The 27,063-nt window shown below is 33.5% G+C and overlaps 1 long non-coding RNA gene and 1 pseudogene across 2 annotated transcripts in view; one reads left to right on the forward strand and one right to left on the reverse strand.

Moving 5' to 3' along the window:
* The window catches only part of LOC140695991 (uncharacterized), a 535,357-nt gene that overhangs the window by 5,563 nt on the left and 502,731 nt on the right, over positions 1-27,063 (reverse strand). The window lies entirely within an intron of this gene.
* On the forward strand, positions 14,536-14,860 carry LOC102541093 (glutaredoxin-1 pseudogene; annotated as a pseudogene).

The raw sequence follows: 27,063 nt of genomic DNA on the forward strand, positions 1-27,063 counted from the left end.
GTTCTAATATTTTAGTATTTTTCTGTTTAGGTTCATGTGGACTGTTGGTCTGTAGTTTTCTCTTCTTGTGATGTCTTTGGCTTTCATATCAGTATAATACTGACCTCTATAATCTGAAAGAGTCTGCTAAAGGTATGTTTTTATTTCTTTTTTACATATTTGATAGCAGTCACCAGTGAGTCATCTCTGCTGTATTCCTTGTGTGGGAAGATTTTTAATTCATAATTCAATGCCCTTAGTTACTTTAGGTCCATTTTTATTTTTTCACCTCTGAAATAAATTTTTATATTGATGTCATTCAAGGAATTTGCCTATTTCATTTAAGCTGTACAATATAATGCCAAAATTCCTCATAATAATCCTTTAAATCTTTTTAATTGATACGGTCTGTAGTAATCCAGTCTCTTTCATTTTTGATATTGAAAATTTGTGTCTTCTCTCATTCTTGGTTAGTCTAGATAAGTATCTGCCAGCTTTGTTGATATTTAAATGAATCAACTTTTGGTTTCATTGATTTTCTCTATTTTTCTGTTTTATAGTTTCCTGATATCTGCTATTATTTTTATTTTCTTCCTTCTTCTTCCTTCAAATTTAATTTATTCTTTTTTTTTTTTAGTTCATGAAGGTATAATGCTAGGTTATTTATCTGAAACTTTTCTTATTTTCTGGTAAAGACATTTAAAGTTCCACATATTGTTTTAATCACTCCTTTAGCTGCTTCACATAAATTTTGATTTTTTTCAGAGTATTTACTAATTTATTTTATTATATCTTATTTGAACAGAGATTACTTAGAGTATGCTATTTAAGTCCCAAATATTTAGGGGATTTAAAATATTTCTTTCTCTTGTTAATTTTTAATTTAATTCCATTGTTGAGAACTTACTTTGCCTGAGTTCTTAATGTATCTTGTTTTATAGCCTAGTATATATTTCATGTATACTTAAAAATGATGTTTATTGTACTATTCGATGAAGTCTTCTATAAATCACTTACATGGAGTTGGTTAATAATATTTTTTAAAGTATTCTATATATCTACTAATTCTCTGTCTAGTTATTCTATAAATGATTGAGGGCAGGACAATGAAACATCCAATTATAGTTGTTAAATTATTTTCCTCTTTGCTTTTTTGTCAGTTTCTCTTCCTGTATTTTGGGGTTTTGATTTTAGGTGAATATACATTTATAATTGTTTTATCTCTTGAGGTATTGAACTTTTTATCATTTATAATTGTTTTATCTCTTGAGGTATTAACCTTTTTATCATTATAAAATGCTCCTTTCTGTTTCTAATAAAATTCCATCTTAAAATCATTTTTGCATATCAATTTAATTTGCTGACTTTATTTTTACCACACTTTACTTCAGACATGACATTATAAGGTATATCTTATCATGAACTACCACCTATTAATAATTATTTCTGATAAAATATAGAATATTTGCTAAGTTTAGCTCCATTTCCTCCTACAAACTTTATGCTAATTATTGTCATTAGAATACAATCAATGCAGTGTTATAATATTGGTTTGTGCAATCTTGTGTCAATTAAAGAAGTAAAGAGACTAAATAAGAAAAATATATGTCTATTGAGTCTTTTATACTAAGGTAACATACATAGCACTTACAGTGATTTTTATTTTTTTCCTACAGGTTTGAATAACCATCTGGTGTCATTTCTGACATATGGTGTCAGTCTAAAGGAGTTCTTTTATTTCTTCTGATAAAGCAGATCTGCCAGCAGTGAATTTCCTCATTCTTTTTTGTTTTGAGAATATCTTTGTTTCCCCTCACTTTTGAAGGATAGTTTGGCTGGATATAGAATTCTTGGTTGACTTTTTTTTCCCCTCTTCACTACTTTCATTTTACCATTCCACTCATTTCTCGCTTCCTTGTTTCTAATGAGAAGTCAGATTTTAATCTTATTGTGAGGTTTTTTTTTTCCCCCAACATATTTAGTTCTGTTTTTCTCTTAAGAATTTCAATTTTTTCTCTCTTCTTTTTTTCAACCATTTGCTTATGATATCATGAGATCTCTTTGTACTTATTCTTCTTTCCTTCTCCCTTCTTCCTCCCCTCCCTTCCTTTCTTTGTTTTTTGAGCTTATTGGATGCATAGATGAATATCTACATCAAATTTGGGGACTTTTGATCATTATTTCTTTAAATGCTTTTCCTAAACTTTTTTTTCCTTACTCTTCTCTTTCTTGGTTTCAGTTATATGTATGTTGGTGTGCTTGGTGTTGTACAGACTTCTGAGTCTGTGACCATTTAAAATATTTTTCCCATTCTGATATGCACATTAGATTACATAATTTCTATTGATCCATCAAAAATGCCACTGATCATGAGTATTAGCCACTGCTCCAAATTTAGTCTTTTGACCTTCGCAGAGAAGATGCTAGTTTTCATGACCTGTTCCAGTGTGGTAATCCTTCTTGCTTGCCATATTAGGTAAAATGTGGGTACAGCTTCAAACAAGAGTGACAGATTCTCACTGTTCTTACTTTTAAGTTCTTCAGGTTTACAAATACAAATATTTCTCATATTCTATACTTTCCTTGATTTTCAGTGTCAAATGATTAGTTTTGTCAATTTTATAGTTTTAAAATTGCTAGGGGGAAGATTTATTTTTTGAAAATCCTGTCTCTGCTTAACTTTTTGGACATACGGGAATTGGTTTAACAATTATTTTAATGTTATTAGTGCACTTTAATATCTGTGTCAGTTTCAATTTATTGGATTTTATCCTAATTATTTTCCTGCTTCTTTGTATTCCTGCTAACTTTTTGTCTGTATAGCAGACATTATGATCTTTACCTAGTTGAGTTCTGGATATCTTTTTATTCCTATGAATATTCTTGAGCTTTGATCTGGAAAGTAGTTACTTGGAAATAATTTGATCCTTTTGGTATTACTTTTAACATTTTTTAGAACATAGTTGTGTGTGTAAATCTACACAAAGCCATGTGAATCATGTTTTCCAGCCTGACTTGTGGAAATATACATGCATTACTTCTAACCCAATGTCAGTGCAGACATTGTTACCTTAAATCTTTTCTGATGGTTCTTTCCCAGGCCTCTAGTGTTTCCTCACTCAGGTTTGCTGAATAGTACTCTTCTGAATACTGAGGCAATTGCTTTGCAGATACCCAGAGTTATTTTTCTCTATTGTTCTCTCCTCTCTGGTACCTTTTCCTGTGATTTCTATACTCCTTGTTTTCCCAGACTCTCAGTCTTTGTCCTTAACTCAAGAAGTCTAAGTTTCATCTAGGCTTTTCCTCTATATACCTTGGCCTGGAAACTCTTGTCCAGTGCCTGGAAAAGTGCTGTTCATATACATGATGTGGTGTTTTATTCTGTTTCAAACGGAAGGGTAAATCTATTTCCTATTACTCCATCATGAATGGAAAATAAGTCTCTCTTTTTTAAAAGGAATAAAAACAATTCCTCATTAACTTAAACAAGTTTATATTGAGGGAGCTAAGAGCTCCCACCATGGTGGCCAGGGTGTGAAATTAAAATGTAAAGTGTGATCCCCCATTAAATTTGATACCAATGAACAAAAAAGAAATCAGCAGAGCAGCAGATGGTACTGTTTGCAGCTCTGGGAGAGACTTGAGGCTCATAGTCACCATCTGCCTGCACAGCATTTTCTCAAAGTTAGTATTTAGCAAAGTTTATTACTACTAAGCTTATGAGCATTATGAGACAGATTACCAAATTCCTGCATTCTACCATGCTTTAATTAAAAGAACTGTATGTCATGTGTTGGATAGTTATGGTAGCTATGTGAAATATAACTACTACTGCCTGTTACTCTTAATAGCCTCTGCTTTTTCAGTTCACTGCCAAAAAGAAACATTCACTGTTATACAATATACCTTTAAGAGGTCTGTGGGATTGATCCATCACTGGGCTTTGTGCAAATTCTTACATAAATCCTACTCCTGTACACCTTTATTAAACCTGACTCTTCATGGTTAGTGAAGTTCTCATGAATGCAGTTTGTGTTTCCTTTTATAGATTGTAAAATGCTGATGGTTATATATTCTGTATTCCCACCAACACATGTTCACTAATTTCAGAGCATTCATTGGCTAAAAGCATTGTCGCTATACATATTGAAGTTTAATCAACTGGTAGAGAAATTTGTTTAGATATAATGATGCATAGTTAATCTCAGCTTTCGATAGAGTTGCAAGTTCTGCATGTAAATCTATGGATAGCTTCCATAGCTTATGTAATCCTTATTCATAGTACTAGGTTGAAACATAGGAAAGTATGATTTTTATAGGTCAAAAATGGCCAAATTTGGCAACTTCAGACATTTCAAACTGACATAAGGCAAGTCTACCATCTTTTGCCAACACTGAAAAGGTGCTTCTGTTAATAACTTCCAAAACTGTTACACAGGTTATCTTTTTACTATTATTGCTTTTAATATAAAGATGCACAGTGAATACCTTGGTAACTAATATTTTATTTCTGTAATATTTTTATCATAAAATCTTAATGTGAATTGAATAAAAAATGAATTTATAGTTGCCAAAGTCTACTCAATCTTCACTAAGTTTAAAAGCTTAAAATATATATTTCAAGTGATGTTTAGAGCTCTACAAAGGAATAAGAATGTTACAATAATCAAAATAATTTTGGAAAAAATTGAGGGAGTGTGCTTGCTCTAGTTCAAGGCTATATTAAATAAACCATTTTTTCCAGGTAGCACAATAAATAAGGACTCCCTTTGTTTTCTTCTGTATTTGTTATTTCATAGACATGTGGCACTAGGGGTGATACTTAACATTTCTGTTTCAGTTTTTCTTATAATCAGTAAAATGAAGATAGTATTACCACATACCTCAAAAGACTGTGGCAAGGATTAAATTAAACAATCCATGTAATGTATTTCCAAGTGTCTTAAGAATAGTGAGAACTCAATAAATGTTAGCTATTGTTGTAGCTACTATCATTTCAGGTGTATATTTAGTATTCAGAAGTGAGAAAGCATGGATTTGCATTCTGGCACTTAATACTCTATGATTCAACTGTCTCATTATAAAAATGTAGATAAAGGTAGTACTTATTTCATAGGTTGTTATGGGTTTAAATGAGTTGATGAATGTAAATAACTGAAGATCTTAGTCTTTTAGACTTAAAACAAATTATTTTCTACCTGTATATAACCTATGTAATTTTTAAGAAAAGTATTGTAATTCAGGTCATGGAGACTATAATTCACCACTCCACCCCTATTTCCAGCCTCTAAGCAGGTTTAAACACATAGTTCTACAAAAATCGATACATTCTCCATTACATAAATCTCTGGGAAAAAAATGTGAACCAAAACTAACACATTGATTTTTGAAACACAGAAGTTGTTTTATAGGCTATGAGGCTAAGTGTGTAGGAAACACACAATAACAAAATAAAGATTGTTGCAGAAATACTTACATTGTTTCATTTCCATTATTGTACCTGACTGTCTTTTAGAGAGACCAGATAGGTCTACTGACTACTGTGAGTCTGGACTGCTGTTGGCCCCCCAAAACTCCTAGACCATTTGTCCTTTCTTTATGTTCTCTGTAAAATCTTCCTGGTTCCACTAGATACATAGCCTGACAGCTGTTCTATCATGGTAATGTGCCTCAACAAGAGCCTGTGGCAACAAGTGCAGTACAGGAGAGAGAGGATAAACAGGGATGGAGCCAGAAAGGGGCAGCAGCAGCATTTTTCAGATAACCAAAATAACTCACCACACTTTTTAGTATAGGTCATGATTTTTATGCGGATAAATGATGCTAATCTGTAAATTTTCAGGGTCACATTTTCTAAATTCAAGATAGATGAATAACTTAGTGGGGTTTTTTTTCCAGTGATTAAACAGTACAGATAAAATTTTCCCTTTTGTTTACATAATTTTTGAAGGAATACCAAGCTAGATTTCTATACAATGCCTATAAATATATAAGGTATGACAGAGTGATTAAGGAAAAAATAGCTTGTTTTATACAAGAGACAATTTCATTATCTAATTTACAAAATACACAGCAGCCTCTATTCTGTACATAAAGCAATCAGGATCTTGGCTATTTTACTAAATAGGCAATACAATAGAAAATGAAATTAAGAAATTTCATTTGCTTCTTGTGCAAAATCAGCACAATTTTTTGCTTTAAAGACGTACTGAAAATATTTTAGAAAAACTGCTATAAATCTTAGAAAAAAATGCCTTAAATGAAACATAAGACCATTCCAGTTAAATCAAGCTAAAAATATTCATTCTTTGCAAAGTAATATTAAAGATTTATTTCATTCATTCTTCCATATAATAACCTTTAGGAAGTCATGATAATCCATTTCTCTGATGATTTTAATTCCTATAGTGGATCAGCTCCTGTTTTATTAGAAATAATGTATTTGCATATTGCTATTACTAGTCTCACAAACACAGAGATATAAATGTGGAATAATAGTATACATGCCCTACTTTTATGCAACTAAAGAAGTTCTATGTGTTTGGTAAATTCTTTTAGGGCCCAGAATAGAAAAACAAACATAGTCTAGCATATTTTTATGTGGCTTCTGGCCTCTGGATTTTTGAATTATGAAGGAGAATAAGTCTGCACAGTTTTTTTGGTGTTATAGTAATGGCTCTTTTGATGTGTTTGTACTATTCAAAGGTTATATTCAGGCAGAGAAAAACAGAGTGGTGGTTACCATATTAACCACATATAAGTAAGCAAATGAATAAATAAATATGCTTTGACCCAGTACTTCTGCTTTAGGAATTTGTCCTATCGACAGTGTTAGAGATGTAGACAAAAAAAAAATCCTTTGGCAGATATCCCAGCTTTATTTGCATCTGCAGATAATTAAAACAATATATAATTTGTATACTAATAATGGGAAATTTCAAGAATAAATTACAACATACTTGTGTGTTGGAATACTAAAAATAATGGTGTATAAATGTATTGATAGACTATACAGTGTAATTGAAAAACAAACTAGAGACAAAGTGGTTTGTATAAAAGATGCTAAGAGAAAGAAATACAGAGACAGAAAATATTAAACTTGTTCAGAGAAAATTATTAACTGTAGTTATCCTTCACTGATGGATTACATATGATTTTTCTTTTTCCTTTTGTGCTCTTTTGTATGGTATTTAGGAATGTATATACTCTTTTAAAATTCTTCCAGAAAGGATTATACAGTCTACCCTGAATTAGCCACAAGACCAACTACACTCAGTTTGATGTATTGCCATCATAAAACATTTGTGAAGAGCTTTGAATATGAAAGATAGTAAGACTAGACAGTCATAATTGCTCAGTTTTGGGGTTTCAATCCTTGAATAGCTAATGAAAGAGGAATCAGGGCATGACAAGTAGTGATGTATTACATTTATCTATTTATCCATCTATGTTACAAATGGGGAACTAAATAATATCCTCTTAAATAAGAATGTCTTATGATAAACTACCAGTTTGACTGTAATCCTATGACACCAGTGTCAGAACTCTTACCCACAAGTTAGTATTATTGCCCAGTTTATTGATTTTTGACAGTCATATTATAGAAACCTGTGGAGAAGACATGGGTATTCAACCAAGTTTGATCATGTTGAAATCATTAGATTATCACTCTATGATTTTAGCTGCCTGAAAGATGAAATCTTTTTAACTGAATCAGTCATGTTTACTCTGAATGATCGGTGTGGAAACTGTCACATTTTACTGCTGCTGAAATCTACAGTCAGTCTCAAAATTACTTCAAGAAACTGAATTATTCTTGAACTTCCTGCATGTATATTCCAACTCATACCTCCATTCAAAACTATCTCCTTTGATCAAATAAAGCCATTCTCAATTGTAATATAGCTTTGTTTTCCTCAATTTTGTAAATCAGGGCTCAGCAAACATTTTCTGTAAAGGACTAAATAGAAAATATTTGTGGGCCATATGGTCTCTGTTGCAACTATTTAGCTCTGCCACTGCAGTGGAAAAGCAGCCATAGACAATATGTGAATAGATGAGCATGCTGTGTTCCAATAAAACTTTATTTACAAAATAGGCAGAAAGCTCTATTTGTCCTGTAGGCTATAGATTGTTGACACAATCTGGATACTTGATTCAATTGTCCCCTCTGTGACATTTGCTTAAATTCAGTTCTGAACTTCTAGTGCAGATGCCTAAATAAAACTGAGGGGACATTATGAACATTAAAGAGCAGAATGAAGAATTACACAGTTTCATTTGAACATGGATGTTCATTCATAATTCTCCTGAATTTGGTGGAGACTAGGATGAAGAATCAGGCAAATTTGCTGAAGGCTCTCTTCCCTCCCCTACTCAATGCCAACATATTTACATGGTTACTTTGTAGCCTGAAAGAAGATTATTTAATTTCTATCATGTGTCAGAGATATCTTCTCATTTTTAATCTCTACACCAATGCTGAGATATATTTTTTATTGTTTTCATCTTATTGATAAATAATTGAAGTTCAGTGAAGGTAAGCAACTCATAGAATCAGTAGAAAATGTCAGATCTACACTGTAACTGTCAACTATAAACAAAGGCTATTTATTGCAGTATTATAGAGAAGAGTTAATCCTCAGGTTAAATGTGTGTTTGGGCCCTCTGACCTTGGTATATGTAATAGACTGTTTTATAGAATTGAGCAAATAATGATTAAAGCATCACAAATTATATGAATTAATGGAACATTATTTTTTTCTTTAGATCATTTCTATGATTAAGCAATAAAAACTGAAACCTGTGTAGCTAAGTCATTCATTAACTAAATATCTGCAATGACTTTGTGAATATCTTACATTGCAAGTTTGAGTTAAACATATATATATATCTTAATTTTATATATATATAAATGTAAATATTATATATATAAATGTAAATATTATATACATATATATATATATATATATATAATGTGTGTGTATATATATCTCCTAAAAGTGCCATGTGAGGTAGGTATATACCTATATATCTGTGTAATCTTTATTCTTAGCTTCAAAATATTCATACACTTTACATAGGTATAAGAATTTATTTGAGCTAAGGGTTTTTTTTGCCTTGTTCTTAGAAAAGCTACATTGTCACTGTATTTTATAAAATGAAATTTATAACATCTGTATTGCTCCTTAAGCTTTTTTTGGGGGGGGGGTCTGTCTACCATTCTAATTCTTTTACCTAGCTTTTTTTCAAGGCCAACTAGTTAGAAAATGCAAATAGCATAAAATCTAAATATTAGAATGAGTGTGTGCTCATTCTACTTCATTAGCAGTGAAGCAAAACTACAGTTCAGTGACACCTTGTGTTACATAAGTTTTAGGGGAAATCCTCTGAAAAAACTGCATGCCATTTAAAACATTTCTGCTATGAGAAAATGCCGTACATTCAGCTCTTATATTAGCTTGACTCTTGTTTATTTATTCATTCAACACACAAGAATTGAGCCCCTAATCTTGGCTAGGAACTATGTCTTAATCTATTTTCACTTAATAACATGGTAAGTTCAATAGTAGGAATTTTCAAGTAATGAAATGGAAGGCAGAAAGAAGACTTTAATTTAGACTAGGGTATCAGGGACAGTTTACTAGATGAAATGCTTCCAGAGTTCTCTGAATCAATGTGTATGCCAGCTGGAAGGACTGAGAAGTGGGACACTGGGAGAGGAGAAGGCAAATGGAGCAGAATGTACAGGAGTCTATCAAGGATTTCTCCTTATTCCCTAAGAGCAGAAATGTGGGAGCTGAGGAAGGGTTGCTAGGAAAATGTGTTTTTAGTTCTATAGGCGTGTGGGAGAAGTAGCAATGGGTTGTGGTGATTCTGCATCATCACAAAGGGAGGCTGAGATTCTGGTGGCAAAATAGGATGTAGAAAGGAAGTTTTGTTTTTTTTATAGGATTGGAGAAAGTTCTAGCAAATCATGGACTCAATGGTCTAGGCCATTCCTATGTATGTACATTACAATACAGATACCAGATTTCAACTTTGCTTCCACTGAAGGGTCAAATACTTTCTGTACTGAGAACAGTACAAGCTGCATACTGTGGTTTTATCACTTTCTTTTTACTGTTAGTATTTGTAATTTACCTATATTATTTGAAGGTGCACTGTATTACTGACACCACCTTCACACAGAATTTCTGTTAAGTAAACACTAATGTAGAATATAATGCAAACTTTCTGACACTAAGTCTTCCTGTAATGACTAGACTCGTGGGGGAAGTGTAGTAGTCAGAGATATTTATGACACTAATTTAACAGCTTCCTCAAATTTAGTGTATCACAACACAGGCACTAATTTTACATGTGACACTCTACTAGTTCATCATACAGCAACTAATTTAGCCATCACAGAATCTCTATATGGCAGGGGAAATTATACCTACTTTCCTGATGAAGAAATAGGCTCATAAAGATTTAGTGAACTCTCTAGCCTTTTACTGCTGTTGTTTCCAGCCTTTTATAGTTAATAAATGATTAAACAATATTCAAACACTTCACCTTTTTGCTATCCCTTACTATAGTATCTTAGCATAGATAAATTCCAGGGTAGAAATATAAGTCACAAAATTCACTTTTTAGAAGGCATTAGCTCTAAATCCAATTTTTCTTATGGAAAAACTTAGTTTGCCTAAAAATAATGTATTTTGAATGTTCACAAGGAAATAAAAGTTAATAAATAACAAAGTGAAAACAACATATTTATATTAATATTTCAAGTTACAGTACCTAAAAACATTGTTTCAAGAGTCCTTAAACTGTTCTACATATAGTTCTACACAGGGTGGACTGGATAATTCTGAAGTGAATAGGTATGGATCATTCAGTGTCAGTGTGCCCACAGACTATTTTAAAGTACTTTTAAAATAATTTTAAAAATTAGCAGAAAGAAAGACGCACAGATGCAAACAAAACAAAACTCAAAAGAGTGGGGGTATGGTCATATTTTATGTAAACTAGTCATTATGCAAATTGTTCATAAGATGATTTGGTCTGGTGTAAATTCAGTTTAGTTTGTCTAACCAGGACTCAGGCTAGGACTTCAGTGGATGAGCAGCCAGAGATGGGAAAGATGTTAGAAAAAGGAAGAAAAGGGACTTCAAGGACCAATAGGATTAGAGACCTGATCTCTGAAATATGTGGTTTGTACCTTACTGCTCAACAGAAATGTTAGTTTCCTGTGGCTGCTGTAACAAATCACCACAAACCTGATGGTGTAGCCAACAGAAATTTATTCTCTTACAGTTCTGGAGGTAAGAAGTTCAAGTATCACTGGGCCAAAATCAAGGTATTGGCAGGACCTCACTTCTTGCAGTGACTCTAGAGGGAGAATCTGTCCTTGCCTCTTCTGGTTTCTAGCGGCTGCCAAAATTCCTTGGCTTGTGGCCACATCATTCCAATATTTGCCTCTGTGACCTTCTCCTCTTCTGTGTGGTCAAATCATTCTATGTCTCCCTCTTAAAAGGATACATCTGATTCCATTTACCTGGATAATGCAGATACTCTCCCTATGTCAAGATCCTTGATGTAATCATATCTTAAATTAATCAAATCTTTTTTTCTTTCCCATATAAAGTAACATTCACAGGTTCCAGGGATTAGGACATGGATATTTGCGGGGGGGGGGGGCATTATTCAGCCTGCTAAAGGCAGTTTAGGAAGATATTTATATCTATGTTTGGATTTTTCAGGACCCAAATACCAAACACTAATCTCTCAATTAAAAGGTAAGAGTAGGTACTGGAAAAATATTAATGTGATTCTAGAATAGAAGAAAAGGAAAAGATTTTTGGAAATGCCACGATTCTTGGGTAAAAGACTTTGGAAATGGTATAGATCCTGCAGCTCCATGTCATCCCATCCAAAGGGTGAGGGGACTAGAGCGTTTAGCCTGCAGCTCCTGTCAGTCATTAATGAGGGCTGCTCTCACGGAGTGTGAATCCCTCGTCACACCCTGACTTGCCACACATGTGCTTAGAGAGGGTCTAGAGGCTGAGAAAGTCCAGACAGAAATGCAGGTGTTATTAGATGGAGGTTGAGCCAGTGTGAATGGAACTGGTAATGGCTAAGAGGATGTGGGTGGGGCATCAGCATTACCTTCCATACTATATCCTCCAGCTATTGCAGGCTGTGGTTGTCACGTTATCTTACTTTCACAGTATTAGTGAAAGTGGCTCTTCCTCCAATTCAAATTTAAAAACTCCTTAGGAAAGAGTCTGTTATGGCTGGCATTTGTCATTTCTTAGATAATCCCTATGACTAGGGAGATGGATTCTTGAGAAAAGGAGACAACTCCAAGTCAGGCTTCATGGTCTGAACTTGGGGAAAACAGTTTGAAACTAAAAGCAGGAGATACTCCCAGAATGAAGCTGTTATGCTTCTGTCTGTCATTTACAGAAAATAAAAAGGAGGTCAATAAAGTGAATGGGGGACAACATTTTGGTATTAGTCTCTACGGGTGTGGCACACAACTCACTATGATCTATCTGGCTTGATCCTAGATTACAGGCAGCGTCTCAGTGCATATAAAATGGGCCATAGATTCTACAGGGAAGAGGATGACAACTAAGGGTGGTGTGAGGGTGCTAAGAAAATAACTGGGATTAAGGGCATCAGTTGAGTTCCAATGAAACTGCAGTACAGTCAGAATTTGACCCAGGGATTTAGTTATAGTGAATAAGCAAACGTGTCATTCCTGTAAACTACTCTGTAACTGAGTGCACTTGCTATCCTTGGTAGATTCACCATACATCTACACCATATATGAGGATAAGAATAGGATTAATAGTTCCAAATTCTACCACTGCTGGGGAGAGGGCTTGCTATGTTCTGCTTCCTAGATGGGAATTGGTTTAAGGCTTTGATGAGACTGAGCTCATCATTTGGAGGCCTCAGTCAGTTTCTCTAGCTCTGTGGGGTCAGGAGAAGTAGGAAGTAATAATTTCTATAATAATGAGTCTAAAGAGTCACCTTCCTACTATACTTTTTATTAGAAACTTACTTTGATAGGCTCAACTTCAAAATTATGTGACCTTAAATAATGCTCATTTTTAAACAGACTACCATGCACTACAGAATCCGAGGCAGTTGTAGAGACTTTAATAAACCTAATCTAGTTTTAATTATTTTGGACCCTAAGGGAAAAATTAGAACTGAATCCGTTTTCACTGACCACACTGTAAGAGCACATGTGCGGTCTGTGGAAGGGCACATTTTTATATAGGGTTTTGCTTTTCTGTAGAAATATTGAGATCTGCCACCGCTCTACTTTATTTTCATGCTTCTAGGGTTTGCTATAGAACTTTAATGTTCATGCTTTCGTTTCACAGGATTAAATATTAAACAATATCACTAACTAGATATGGTACATTTGCTTTCCAAGTAATTGGATTGTGGATGAACCTGCTGCTACTGTTCATTAGTCTGTAACTTCATAAGACTTTAACTTTATTCTCTTTTTACAACACTGCAATTTGGAAACTTTCCACAGAGCTGAGAGATGCTGAAAATAGTTGGACATGGCCTTACATTGCCTTTGGGATGCAGCATCGTGCTCACCAACAAAGGTGCCATGCCATCAGTGTCAAACTGTAATACACAGCATGCCAAATCATTTGAAATTCCCCACCTCAACATAGATGTCACAATTAGTCATTTAACAGTAGCTTTACTTTCTTTAAAAAATTAGCTTTAAAGTCATGTATGCTTATTGTAGAAGATATGGAAAACTGATGAAAATAAAAAATCACCTGTAACTTCTCTACTCAGAGATAACACTGCAAGTATTTTCTTACTTATGTTATGTTTATACATATAAAATCTGTTCTGTTTTTCTTTTAACATTATAAGCATTTTCCATATTTTAAAATTCTTTCTAAGTATATGTTATGAGCTGCCTATTCTTTATTCTTATGGCTGCACCACAATATAGGCAATCACTCATTGCAGGACATTTGGACTGCTTCCAGTTGTTTGCTGCCATAAATAATGGCACGATAAAATCTTTGTACATAAATCTTTGTCCTCATTTCTGATAATTTCTTTAGGAGGGATTCCCAGAAATGGAATTGCTGGGTCAAAGAGAATAAATATGTTTAAAGTTTGGATATCTTCCCAAACTTGCTTTCCTAAAAGGCTTTATGAACATGTTTGTATACCTATCATGAATTTATGACCATGCCTCTCTCACTACAACCCACCACATTTGTATGTTAAAAAGCATTTTAATTAATTGCCTAATACTAGTCTAATATTTGAATAAGTTATGATACCACGCCGAGATGGAAGAATGTTCATTTCATTAAAATTAAAATTATGCATATCGTGTTGCAACATTAAGCTTATTGATGATATGCTATTAAGTAAAACACATGATATAAAATTGAATATACTCCATCATTGCAAATATGTATGCATATGTAAATGACTGGACAAAGATGATGACCAATAAAAATAAAACCTACTAATAAGAGTGCCTCGGGGAGGCAGCAGCCTGTCAGCATGGCTCAAGCATTTGTGAACAGCAAGATCCAGCCTGGGAAGGTGGTCGTGTTCATCAAGCCCACTGGCCCCTACTGCAGAAGGACCCAGGAGCTCCTCAGCCAATTGCCCTTCAAACAAGGGCTTTTGGAATTTGTTGATATCACAGCCACCGGTGACACCAACGAGATTCAAGACTATTTGCAACAGCTTACAGGAGTCAGAACGGTACCTCGGGTCTTTATCGGTAAAGAGTGCATACATAGGTGGATGCAATGATCTAATGAATATACATGAGAGAGGGGAACTGCTGACCCGGCTAAAGCAAATTGGAGCTCTACAATAATTGTAGAGCAGACCCCAGGCTGATATGCCCTTGAGAGCTGGACGGCATTGCAGATAATGACAGCACTTGGCTGGTGTATGGATCCGGAGCTACTTATACCTAGCTACAGCCGCTATCTACTTAAAATTCTGAAATATGTTAACCAAAAAAAGGGAGTGGGTTTCGGTGGGGCAAAAACAGCCTATTCTTCTTTTGACTCAGTATTTAAAGCAGGCCAGCTTACCCCAAACCACAGGTCTGAGAAGTTTGATGGATGTCTTAGGATTCTTGTGCACTGGCCCTTTGGGTTCCAAAAGACCATAAGCTTTGGTTTAGGATTTACTGGCTGACCCAAAAGATGTTCCTTCTCTTTGGTACATGTTTCTTTCTAACTATTCTCCATGTGCTGGCACTCTACTTCTTCACCAGTGTTTCTCAACCAAGTTTATCCCAGACTCTGTACCTAGGATGAATCTATAGTTGGTTTTCTGTCCCTGCCCGAAAATGATTTTGTTGAGTTTGACTTTATAGAGTTTGTATTATGAAATCAATAGATATTTTGAATGTGCTCTCTAGAACTTCGTGTGTCTCCCCAGTCACCATCCCCACCCACCCCATCATACCCTGAGAGTCACTGCTGTTAACTAGTGTTTTTAACCTTTACCACTCACAGATGTCATAGGAAATATTCAACAGTTCATGAAGGATCTGAGCACCCAATCTGAGAGACATCACATGAAAAGTGAAGCATGTTGGTCCTCACTTGGTGCTACAAGAATCAGAGGTACAAGTGGAGATGCTGTGATCAAGTGGCAATACTCTGTTATGTAAGACGGTTGTCCAGGGCATCCTGAACAAGTGTGTATTAATTTGTTTACATTATGAACAAAAGTAAAACAGAAAATTTTAAACACTATCATGGAAAACTTATAGCCCCCTTCCCAAAGACTATGTCTGGGAAAGTAGCTAAATTTGGGAAACACTGTTCTAAATGATTTTCTTTCTCTCCTTTCCCACCCCCACCCCATTCTACTAAAATTTAAGAATCCCTTATTATGAAGTCTGTCCTAGAATTGCAAGATTAATTTCCTTCTGTAGTCTCTACTGTGAATGGTTAATTTCTTTTCTAATAGAGGTACCCATGGATCACACAGTAATTTTTGTCCAATTCTTTTCTATGTTCGCCAGACCTTAAGGGATGGTATTAATGCAAAATATACCAATTTAAAGCTTTTTTTCATGTCTGTCCCCTGTGATTATAAATAAAGGCACATGCTATTGTCTTTCATTGAAAAAAAAAAAAGAGTGCCTCAAAAATAGATAGCTTACTATATAGTTAATAAACAACAGTGTTATTTTAAGTGCTTAAAATTCATTATTTCATTCCATTTTATAATAACCATGAGAAGGAGATTCTGAAGCTTGAAAATTTTATGCAAAGGTCTTATAATCATCCAGGATGTCAGTATGGTTCTGGAATTTAAACCCAGGTTGCTGACTTCAAATCCACAATTAGGATAGTAAGCTTATATTTGAATCCTTTAAACATATTTCTATTCTCTAAATTTTACAAAATGTTGCTGCATGTGTTTATGGCAGAATAATGTAAAATGTTATATTTTTTTAAAAATCACAATGAATAAGCTTCTTATGGTTTCATAGAGAAGAAATAAATCACTAAGAATGAAATAAAAAAGGATTTGTAAGACCCAACTTTGAATAGGAAGACAAATGTTTCAAAAACCATGAAAAATTAATATTCTACCTAACCATTAATCAGTGAAATACAAGCAAAATAATAAAATAACATCCATTCAACCCAATCCAAGGATGAAGAATCAGTAAATCTTGTCCAGAATTCAATATTTATGTATTATTTTGACTCTGATATATAGAATTATTTTAATATAACAAATGCTTAATTTCTTTTATTGCCATGAATGAAGATATGCATTGCTAAGATCTAGGCTGATTCTTCATATAATTTATGAATTTATTTTTCTTAAACATTCAGTAAATTTAATATTTTTCATTGAAGTGATAAAATGCATTATTTAACTCTTTCAAGATTGATTACCTATCAAGTGCTAAGCATTATTGTAGGAGCTATAGATATATACTATACCCAACAAACAAAAATACTTGCCCTGCTATCTTACATTCTAATATGGAATTTAGATAACTGAGATAAATCATTAAACTGTATAGTCTATTATATATTAATAAATATATATAAATGCTACAACAGTTGAAAAGGAGACATGAAATGTTAGAGAGAGGACACTGAAATTTTACATAGGATGGCCAGAGAATGCACCATTGAGAAAGTGACTTTTCTGTACAGATTTCAAGGAAGTAAGACAATGCACCACGAGGAAAAGACAGCGGAAAGCGAAGACCCGGTGGTGGAGGATTTATTAGTTTGCTCACAGGAGTGAAAAAGGCCAGAGTTACTGCAACAGCATAGTTAGGGAGAGAGACAGCAGGAGACCAGAGAAACAATGAGGGCCACCTAAGACATTGTAATCAATGTGATCACACACCCCAGTTTATGCCTGTTATTTTGGGGTGATCATTAATAATATTGTATTCACCCTCAAAAGTGTCCCAGTTTGGATAATAAGTCACCATGATTGTAGTAGGGACTTTGAATTTTTAATAAAAATTTAATACAGTTTGTCATTGGATGATCTGAACAGATGGGTGGTATAATCTGTCTTAGGCTTCACCTGAGTAACTTTGATGGCACCACTGAGAGACTGAAGGGGGTCAAGAGCTGAGCTACATACATGTACTATTTACATTTATCCAAATTTAATCATGTCTTTTGAGTAAACTGTCAACTATCAACAAATATTGGAAACTGTTGGTCTATATAATCAAAATAGGGGCGTGGTAATCCTGGGGACTGAAATGTGATGCACATGAATAGGCATCTTTGTATTCATAGAGGCTGGAATGGCATGGCCCAGTTCACGTGAAGAGAGAAAAAGTCAGCCATTCATCTGGACATTTGGGGTCTCATCTGCCAAAAGTCAGGTTTTTTTTTTTTTTTTTTTTTTTTTTGGAGGCACACTTTGAGATTTGTGCCAAACAAAAAGTGCTGCTTGCTTCATTCCTTTCTGGTTCTATGCCAACAAAGACACATTTGAGTTTCAGAGTCATAGTCAGAAGTTGTGTTTTATGTGTTTTTTCTCTTATTCTGGCAGAAGATTCATCTCCCTCTGCTCTTCTTTAAGCCCTGTATCTGTTCTGCCAAGCTCTTGCCTTTATGTGATTCTCAGAAGTCTTTTAAAGACCCAACTCTACCATGCAGCTTCCTGTTTTACATAAGTAACTTTTGAACAGGTGCTGTATCTGAGTGGGGAAGGAAATATACTACCATATTATTTTTGAGGGAGAAGTTAAAGATTATTAGTATCGCTAATTATATTTAGCAAAAAAGTACTACTTTTTCCTATATGTTTGCTGAAAAATAGTAACTACCCCAGGGCCAGTGACTATAAACACAGTATCTTACTATCTATTGGCAACAAAAAGAAAAGCAAACACATTTTCACTTGTAAGGATACGGGTAAATCATTGTAAAGGAATAGAGGCCATATGTTCCACACTGTGCCAAAGCATCAGGATGAGCATTTTAAGAAGCAGTGAAGGAACTAAAGATTAAAAAAAAAAAAAGGGAAGGAAAGAAAAAAGAAAAAATGAAGGAAGAAATAATTCAGTTTTTACCAGAATAAGTTCTAATAATAACACCTTTTTCATTATGTCACCCCCACCTATACTTTTTTAAGATCATTTTTTCTGTTTTCTCCTTTTTATTTCTCATAAATCCATGAGTATAAAGCTATGTTGATCTGTACCAGCCCCTAAGATAACATTATTACGTGACAGAAATTGGGATAATGATAATAAAATAGTACCAGTGCTGATGACTCAAACTGAAGTTGATTTCTCATTATCTCTAGCTTGATAAATGAAGTAAAAACCACTTCACGTCTGGCTATTATCTCAAAACATTATAAAATATATTAAAGTTTAAATAACCTGAACCTCAATTACCTCCCAATTATCCCTGACATTAAAAACATAATTGTTGCCTGTGTTTAACCCATAAACTTCTGATTTATTCACTACTAACTTAATGATAAAATTATTTTTGCTCTCCTTGACAAATTTAAGAACCTTTTTTTTTCCAATAAGTCACTTCAAGATTTCATTAGAAGCTTACAGTACACATCACAGCTTAAAATGTGTAATTTTCAGGCATTCAATCAGGTTCAAACTTGAAAGAGTTGATGTATTTCTTACCCTACACTGCACAAATGTTCACAGTATTTGAAATATGGTATAATTACCAGTGGAGTTAAACAGGTTGAGATAACAAGGTGCTGAGATAAGAACTCATATCAAAATAAATTCTGCAGAAAATACTTTATATTATTGTAAACCAACAAACAAAATTTCTTTTTTGGCAATAGTGAAGATTGCTTTCCCTCATGTTAGTCCTCTCTAAGTTTTAAACTGATTGTAATTTTTCTGACTGTCAAATCCAAATTTCAATGATTTATCACATTGTTCTTAAGTTTCTGGAAGCATACTTCATTTGTGAAGCACCACGGTTTAAGAAGTTAGCTGGTAGATTCTACTCTCTGTGACTTTTCAAAAGTATGTTTCTCTAGGAAACAAATTTTTGTATTAGGGAAAAAAGACTTCATACTCAAACTGAAATTGGAGGAATGAGCGAAGTTCACTTAGGAAGATAGGGTAAAAAATAATTAGAGTTGAATAAAGCTCCTTTTGACTTTGGTGAAAACTAATTAATTTGAAGGTGAGCCATATTTAAGACTTTTCTTTCAGTGCTCATACATTAAATCAAATCAGAGAGAAACTCATTATAAATGTAATCCCAATTTCTACTGATATTCAGAAGAGATTTTTATATTGTAGTGGAACTCTTAATTAGATAAGAATGTATATATGTGTATACATTTATATCTGTATATGTATTTATTAATATGTATATATTAATATATTAATAGTAAGTATTTAGTTATATATGTACCCATATACATACTATGTTTTTATATATGTGTATATATTCTAATATACATACACATATTTATTTACATATCACACTTAGATATAAACATATGAAATGTTATAAATGCATATGAAAACTACTTAACAAGCTTCCTGTTTCTTGAACATGGAACCGTATCTGACTTAAACCTTAAACACCTCAGCATCCCCTACTGTAGAGTGTCACACAATAACATCACATTCTTTAACAGTGCTTACAATGAATAACTGGACTGATCTTCAATCTTAAAAAAATTGGCACAACCAGAAAATTAAGAAAGAATGTGCAAGACTGGTCAAATGATAAAAGCAATCCATTTTCTCCCCTCTTTTCTGACTCCATTAATCAGTCTGTCATGACACTGCCTATGATATTTATGTCTGCCTAGAAACAATAAAAGTTCACTTTTCCCTTTTCCAAAAAGTTGCTCTGCTATGTTGACATTTTCACCCTGGAGGAAAGCCACATTGCACTGAACAGATGCTGCAAACTGGTTCATTCCTGCTAATTCTGCATAAATATGCTTACCTGCCGTGCTCAAAAATAGAATCAGAGCAATATATTTTGAGGCATATATATGACCCCCCAAAAGAGTTTAAATGCAAATGGAATTAAAAACAGAGAAAGAGTTTCCATTTGATTTGTTGGTATAATTAAAAAATAGGTATCATCATTTTTTTCCTGATATTTTTAAACTTACCTATTTATATGGAGAAACTGAGCTTCTTGGGGACAGAGAACGTATCTTTGTAGCCTTGTATGTTATGAACCTATGGGTATGACACAAGTTGGATCCTCAACAAATATTTATTGTACTTAAAGCCTGGAAATTTAAGCCCTTAAATATAAAAACATTTTACATAATATGTAAGATATGTATTCTTTCAGAGAACATAAAGATGAAAATTTTGTGCTTAGTCAAATTTGACTGTTGTTGCTTTACTCAGAGTACTCACTGATATATTTATATATAAATTGGCCGTATTACTATTAATTTTCTCTTTGTACCACCTGTTTTATATTTCCTCCTCCTTTCTTTTCAACTGTAAAATGATCAGTTGTTTCAGTTTTCCATTTACCACTCTATTAGCTTACATTCTCTCAAGTAGACATTCTCTTTCTATTCCTTTAAGGGTCACCCTAGATATTACAACATGCATTCTCGAGCTTTTAAAAGCTGAATACAAAGAAGTAATTTTATCACTTAGTTAATAGAAAGATCTTACAATATGCTTAACTGCATTCAACTTGCTCTGAACTGATATATAACATTATGTATTATATAAATGTATAATCTGATAATATTTATAAACATAAACATATTACATTATCTATTTCATACAATTTTCATTTGGATTTTCCCATATAATGACCATTTTCAGAGCTCTTTATCTCTCCATTCATCTTTGACCTAGGATCTAGGAATACTTTTTTTCCTGCTCAAAGTATATACCCTTTAATAATTCCAATAGTGCAGGTATGCTAGTGAAGATTTTTTCTCAGAATTGACTGTCTGAAAATGTCTTCATTTTTGAAGGCTATTTTATCTGGTTATAGAGTTCCAAGTTGGTTTTTAATTCATCACTCCATCTACCCCAATCTCCAGGCAACCACTGATCTATTTTCTATCACTATTGATTAGTTTTCATTTTACAGAATTTCACACAAATGAAATCATATAGGTTCTCTTTGTCTGTTTCTTTTACTCAGCATGGTCAATTTTAGATTCATCCATGTTTTTGTGTGAAACAATAATTTTAATACTTTTTTTAGCTGAATAGTACTCAACTGAATATATGTATCAAAATGTGTTTATTCCTTCTCCCGTAGATGGAGATTTGGGTGTTTCCAGTTTAGGGATGTTACAATTAATGGTCCTGTGAACATTTGTCTACAATTGTTTGCATGGATATATGCTCTTAACAATCTTTCATTACTTTTGAGTAATAGCTGAGCGTACCATATGTCAAAACTCATAAAGTGGTTAAATGCTTTCTTTTTATAATACATTTTTGCAGAGTGGTTGTATTCATTTTAAGATCCCAGCAGCAATGGGTAAGATTTTAGTAGCCCCATCCTCTTGCATCACTTGATATACTCAGACTTTTTAATTCTAACCATTTTAATGGTATCTCATTGTGATTTTTGTTAACTGAAGTACCATCAGTTACAATGTGTCAATTTCTGGTGTACAGCACAATATCCCAGTCATGCATATATATACATTTATTTGTTTCCATATTCTTTTTCATTAAAGGTTATTACAAGATCTTGAACATAGTTCCCTGTGCTATACAGCAGAAACTTTTTTAAAATCTATTTTTATATATAGTGGCTAACATTTATATATTTTAATTTTAATTTCTCTAATAACCAATGACATCGAGTACATTTCCATGTGCTTATCTGCCAAATACATAACTTTGGTGACATGCCTGTTCAAATCTTGATTCTTTAAAAATGGTTTGTCCGCTGGAGGAATAACTCTCCCAGACTTCAGACAATACTATAGAGCTACAGTCATCAAGACAGCATGGCATTGGTACAAAAACAGACATATAGACCAATGGAACAGAATACAGAGCCCAGAAATGAACCCACAAACTTTTGGTCAACTCATCTTCAACAAAGGAGGCAAGAATATACAATGGAAAAAGACAGTCTCTTCAGCAAATGGTGTTGGGAAAACTGGACAGCAGCATGTAAAGTAATGAAGCTAGAACACTCCCTTACACCGTACACAAAAATCAGCTCAAAATGGATCAAAGACTTAAACATAAGACAAGATACAATAAACCTCCTAGAGGAAAATATAGGCAAAACATTATCTGACATACATATCAAAAATTTTCTCCTAGAAGAAATAAAAGCAAGAATAAACAAATGGGACCTAATGAAACTTACAAGCTTCTGCACACCAAAGGAAACCAGAAGTAACCCAAAAAGACAACCTATGGAATGGGAAAAGATTTTTGCAAATGAAACCAACAAAGGCTTGATTTCCAGAATATATAAGCAGCTCATACGACTCAGTAAGAACAAAATAAACAACCCAATCCAAAAATGGGCAGAAGAGCTAAACAAGCAATTCTCCAAGGAAGACATACAAATGATCAATAGGCACATGAAAAAATGCTCAGTATCACTAATTATCAGAGAAATGCAAATCGAAACTACAGTGAGGTATCACCTCACACCAGTCAGAATGGCCACCATTCAAAAGTCCACAAATGACAAATGCTGGACAGGCTGTGGAGAAAAGGGAACCCTCCTATACTGCTGGTGGGAATGCAGTTTGGTGTAGCCACTGTGGAAAACAGTATGGAGATTCCTCAAAAGACTAGGAATAGATTTACCCTATGACCCAGGAATCCTGCTCCTGTGCTTATACCCAGAAGGAACTCTACTTCAGGATGACACCTGCACCCCAATGTTCATAGCAGCATTATTTACAATAGCCAAGACATGGAAACAGCCTAAATGTTCATCAACAGGTGACTGGATAAAGAAGACGTGGTATGTTTATACAATGGAATACTACTCAGCCATAAAAACCAACAACATAACGCCATTTGCAGCAACATGGATGCTCCTGGAGAATGTCATTCTAAGTGAAGTAAGCCAGAAAGAGAAATAACAATACCATATGAGATCGCTCATATATGGAATCTAAAAAACAAACAAGCAAAAAACAAACAAAGCATAAATATAGAACAGAAACAGACTCAAAGACATAGAATACAGACTTGGGGTTGCCAAGGGGGTGGGGGGGTGGGAAGAGAGAGACTGGGATTTCAAAATTGTAGAATAGATAAATAAGATTATACTGTATAGCACAGGGAAATATATACAAGATCTTATGGTAGCTCACAGAGAAAGGAATGTGACAATGAATATATATATATGTTCATGTATAACTGAAAAATTGTGCTCTACACTGGAATTTGACACAACATTGTAAAATGATTATAAATCAATAAAAAATGTTAAAAAAATAGATAAAAACAGGGTCCCATTGTATAGCACAGGGAACTATATTCAGTATCTTGTAATAACGTATAATGAAAAAGAATCTGAAAAAGAATGTGTGTGTGCATATATCTATATATACATATATATAGAATCACTATGCTGAACACCAGAAACTAACACAACATTGTAAATCAACTATACATCAATAAAAACAAAAAGAAAGAAAAAAGAAAAAAATGGTTTGTCCGTTTTTTGGTTTTGTTTTATTACTTATTAAATTTATTGGATCTTAAGACATCTTTATATATTTTGTACACAATTACTTTTTTGGATACATGTTTTGAAAATATTATTTCCCAATTTGTGGTTTGTCTTTTCATTTTACCTGAGTCTTTTGAAGAGCAACAGATTTTAAGTTATATGATATCCAATAAGGCATCTTTTTTAATTTTATGTTGTATTTTCAGGTTTCTGTTTAACTCAAAGAGACTAAGATTTTCTGTAATGTTTTCCCTGGAAATTGTAGAGCTTTGGCTCTTACATTTAGGTTTATGATCCATTTCAAGTTAATTTTTGTATGGAGTGTGAGATAAGGATTGAGGTTCAATTTTTTTTCTCTTTTTTCCTTGCTAGCACTCAAAGAATCTTTGTTGAATTAACATACATAAGCTAGCATACTACATTCTATAGGGAAAGCAAAGATAATGAAGTTAAGATTCTTTCCTTAAAGAAGTTACAGCTCAGTAATAAAGAAAACAATGAAGATTCTAGATTATGCATTGTATAGTTGTGTCATAACACATATAAGCTGTCTACATATTAATGCACTCATAAATTTTAATTATTACAGTGTGTTCCTGGTAGAAATTATCTTATGTTCTAACACTGACAACTGAGTAAGAAATTTTATTACCTAGCCATTTAAATTAATATTAACTTCAAAGAAACAGTATGTCTTTAATTTAGAATGTAATTGAAACTTTTTTTTGCGGGTTTCCTCTGATTCCAACCAACAGTGTTTACTGGCCCTTTTCATCCTGTCTTTTGTCTTCCATTCCCCATGTCACTGCCAAAAGAGTAACATATGACTCTGAGGCAACAGGTGATGTTGGGAACTGGCACATTTCTTCACAACTGGAAATGCTGTTTCTGCCTTTGTATTTCCTAGTACTCTTGTTCGTGTGGCTGTGGTAAGTTTTGTCTACTCTGTCGTTTTGCCCAGTTGTCACCAAGTTTACTTCAAAGGACTGTGTCTGGAACCTCCATTTCATTTCCATCGCTTAAACTTTATACTCAGTCAAGTGTATTTTTAGTTACTCTGTTCCTCAGTTATCCATCTCTACTTACCAATGTCTTGGCCAGGTTTTCAGAATGCTTTTTGTTATAACTTAACCAGATAAATGTGATTTCCTACTTTTTCTACTTCAAGCTATTCTCTGAAATTGTTCTTAAAACCCTTGCCTCTTAAATCTTAGGACAACCCACAGAGACTACAGTAGCAGCACTTTCCTAGCTCCAAAGTGATCATATCAAATTGTTCTCTTGCAAATAGGATCATGGGCTCAATTCTCAACTCAATACCACAGACATACACTGAGGGACAACTATTTAGCTGCTGAAAGATATAGTGAGTAAGATGACATCTTGACATACAATATAAAAATTTTCTTTTTGTTTGCAATTGAGGTTCATTTAAAAAATTAATTTTATAATTTTAAAATAACCTTGAATTTTGGGATAAATCTCACTTCATCACAATTATTACACTTTTTATATATTTTGGGATTCCATTTGTTCATTTGGATAAAAATTTGTATAGTTATATTTATAAGTCTGTGGTTTTCTCTTCCACTAATGCCTTTGTCTGATTGTGTTATAGGGTAGTGCATGCTGACAAGAATGAGGTGAGAAACATTTCTTCCTTTTCTGTTTTCTGGTAAAATGTACATAGATTTGATATTATTCCCTTGTAATGTGACTCAGTTAGCAAGTTTAGCCATCTGATCCTGTAGTGGTATTTTTTGTTTTGTTTGTGTTTGTGTGTGCTTTGGTATTTTTTTGAAGGGAAGATATAACAATAATCTTGATTTCTTAACAAGACCTAGCAGTATTCTCTAGCACTTTGCCTAAAAATATTCTAGTTCTCTTGGCCTTTTCCAGTTACAGACTCTACTGTTCAACTCAAGAAGACTATTAGTCTCTGGGTTCCCTCCTGCAGTGCATCCTGGAAACTAGCTAGGCTATAATCTTGGCCACCATAGCGCTCACATTGTTCATTCCCTTCTTTCAGGAACCACTGTCTTCTGTTGCCTGTGGTTCAATGCCTGCAAAAACTTGTTTCACGTATTTTTCTATTTTCAAAAGTCATTCAATGTGTGGGCATTCCTATAAGTCATAACCAGAAGCAGAAGTATTATAGCATTTTTATTCTGCTAGATGTCTTCAATTAATTTTACAAAATGGTATTATCCTTTTAAATATTGAATCTGTTCCATTCTTTTTTCTTAAAATTTGGTAAGTCAAAGTATACATTAGATTTTTCACTACATTCTATAGAACACATTCGTTTCTCTGTTTTTCCTTTTTGACTTTTAATCCTTCCATTTGGATATTTTCTACTGATCAAACCTCCGGCTAACTAATTTTCTCTTTATTAACCTACTATTAAACACATCCATTTATTTCTCAATTCTTGTATTTTATTTTGTACAATATCCATTTGCTATGTGTCCTTGCAGTTTCCAGTTCTCAGTGAAAATAATTCCTCCTCACATTTGACTTCTTTAACATTATCAATTATAATTATTTTATATTTCACATCTAATAACACCATAATCTGAATTGCCTATGGGTTTGTTCTCTTGTTTCTTTTCCTCTTGGTAAAGTTTTCTTTTCCTGTATGCCTGGACATTTATTTGCTGAGCACTGAATATTATATGTGGAAAATTATAATAAAATTCAGGGTCTGAATTATCTTTTACTGTTCAAGAAAGCATATACTTTTGATTCTGACAAGAAGTTAGGCTAAGAGTGAATGATCTTTACAAACATATGAAATTGAACTGATTGAATCGTTTTAGCCTTTGTGAAGCCTTTTTCTTTTTACCCAAGTGTACAGAGTTCAGAGGTTATAGAGATACTAACATGTATATGTATGTGTGTGTGTGTG

The sequence above is a fragment of the Vicugna pacos genome, chromosome 4, assembly GCF_048564905.1.
Source record: "Vicugna pacos chromosome 4, VicPac4, whole genome shotgun sequence".
Classification (NCBI taxonomy): domain Eukaryota; kingdom Metazoa; phylum Chordata; class Mammalia; order Artiodactyla; family Camelidae; genus Vicugna; species Vicugna pacos.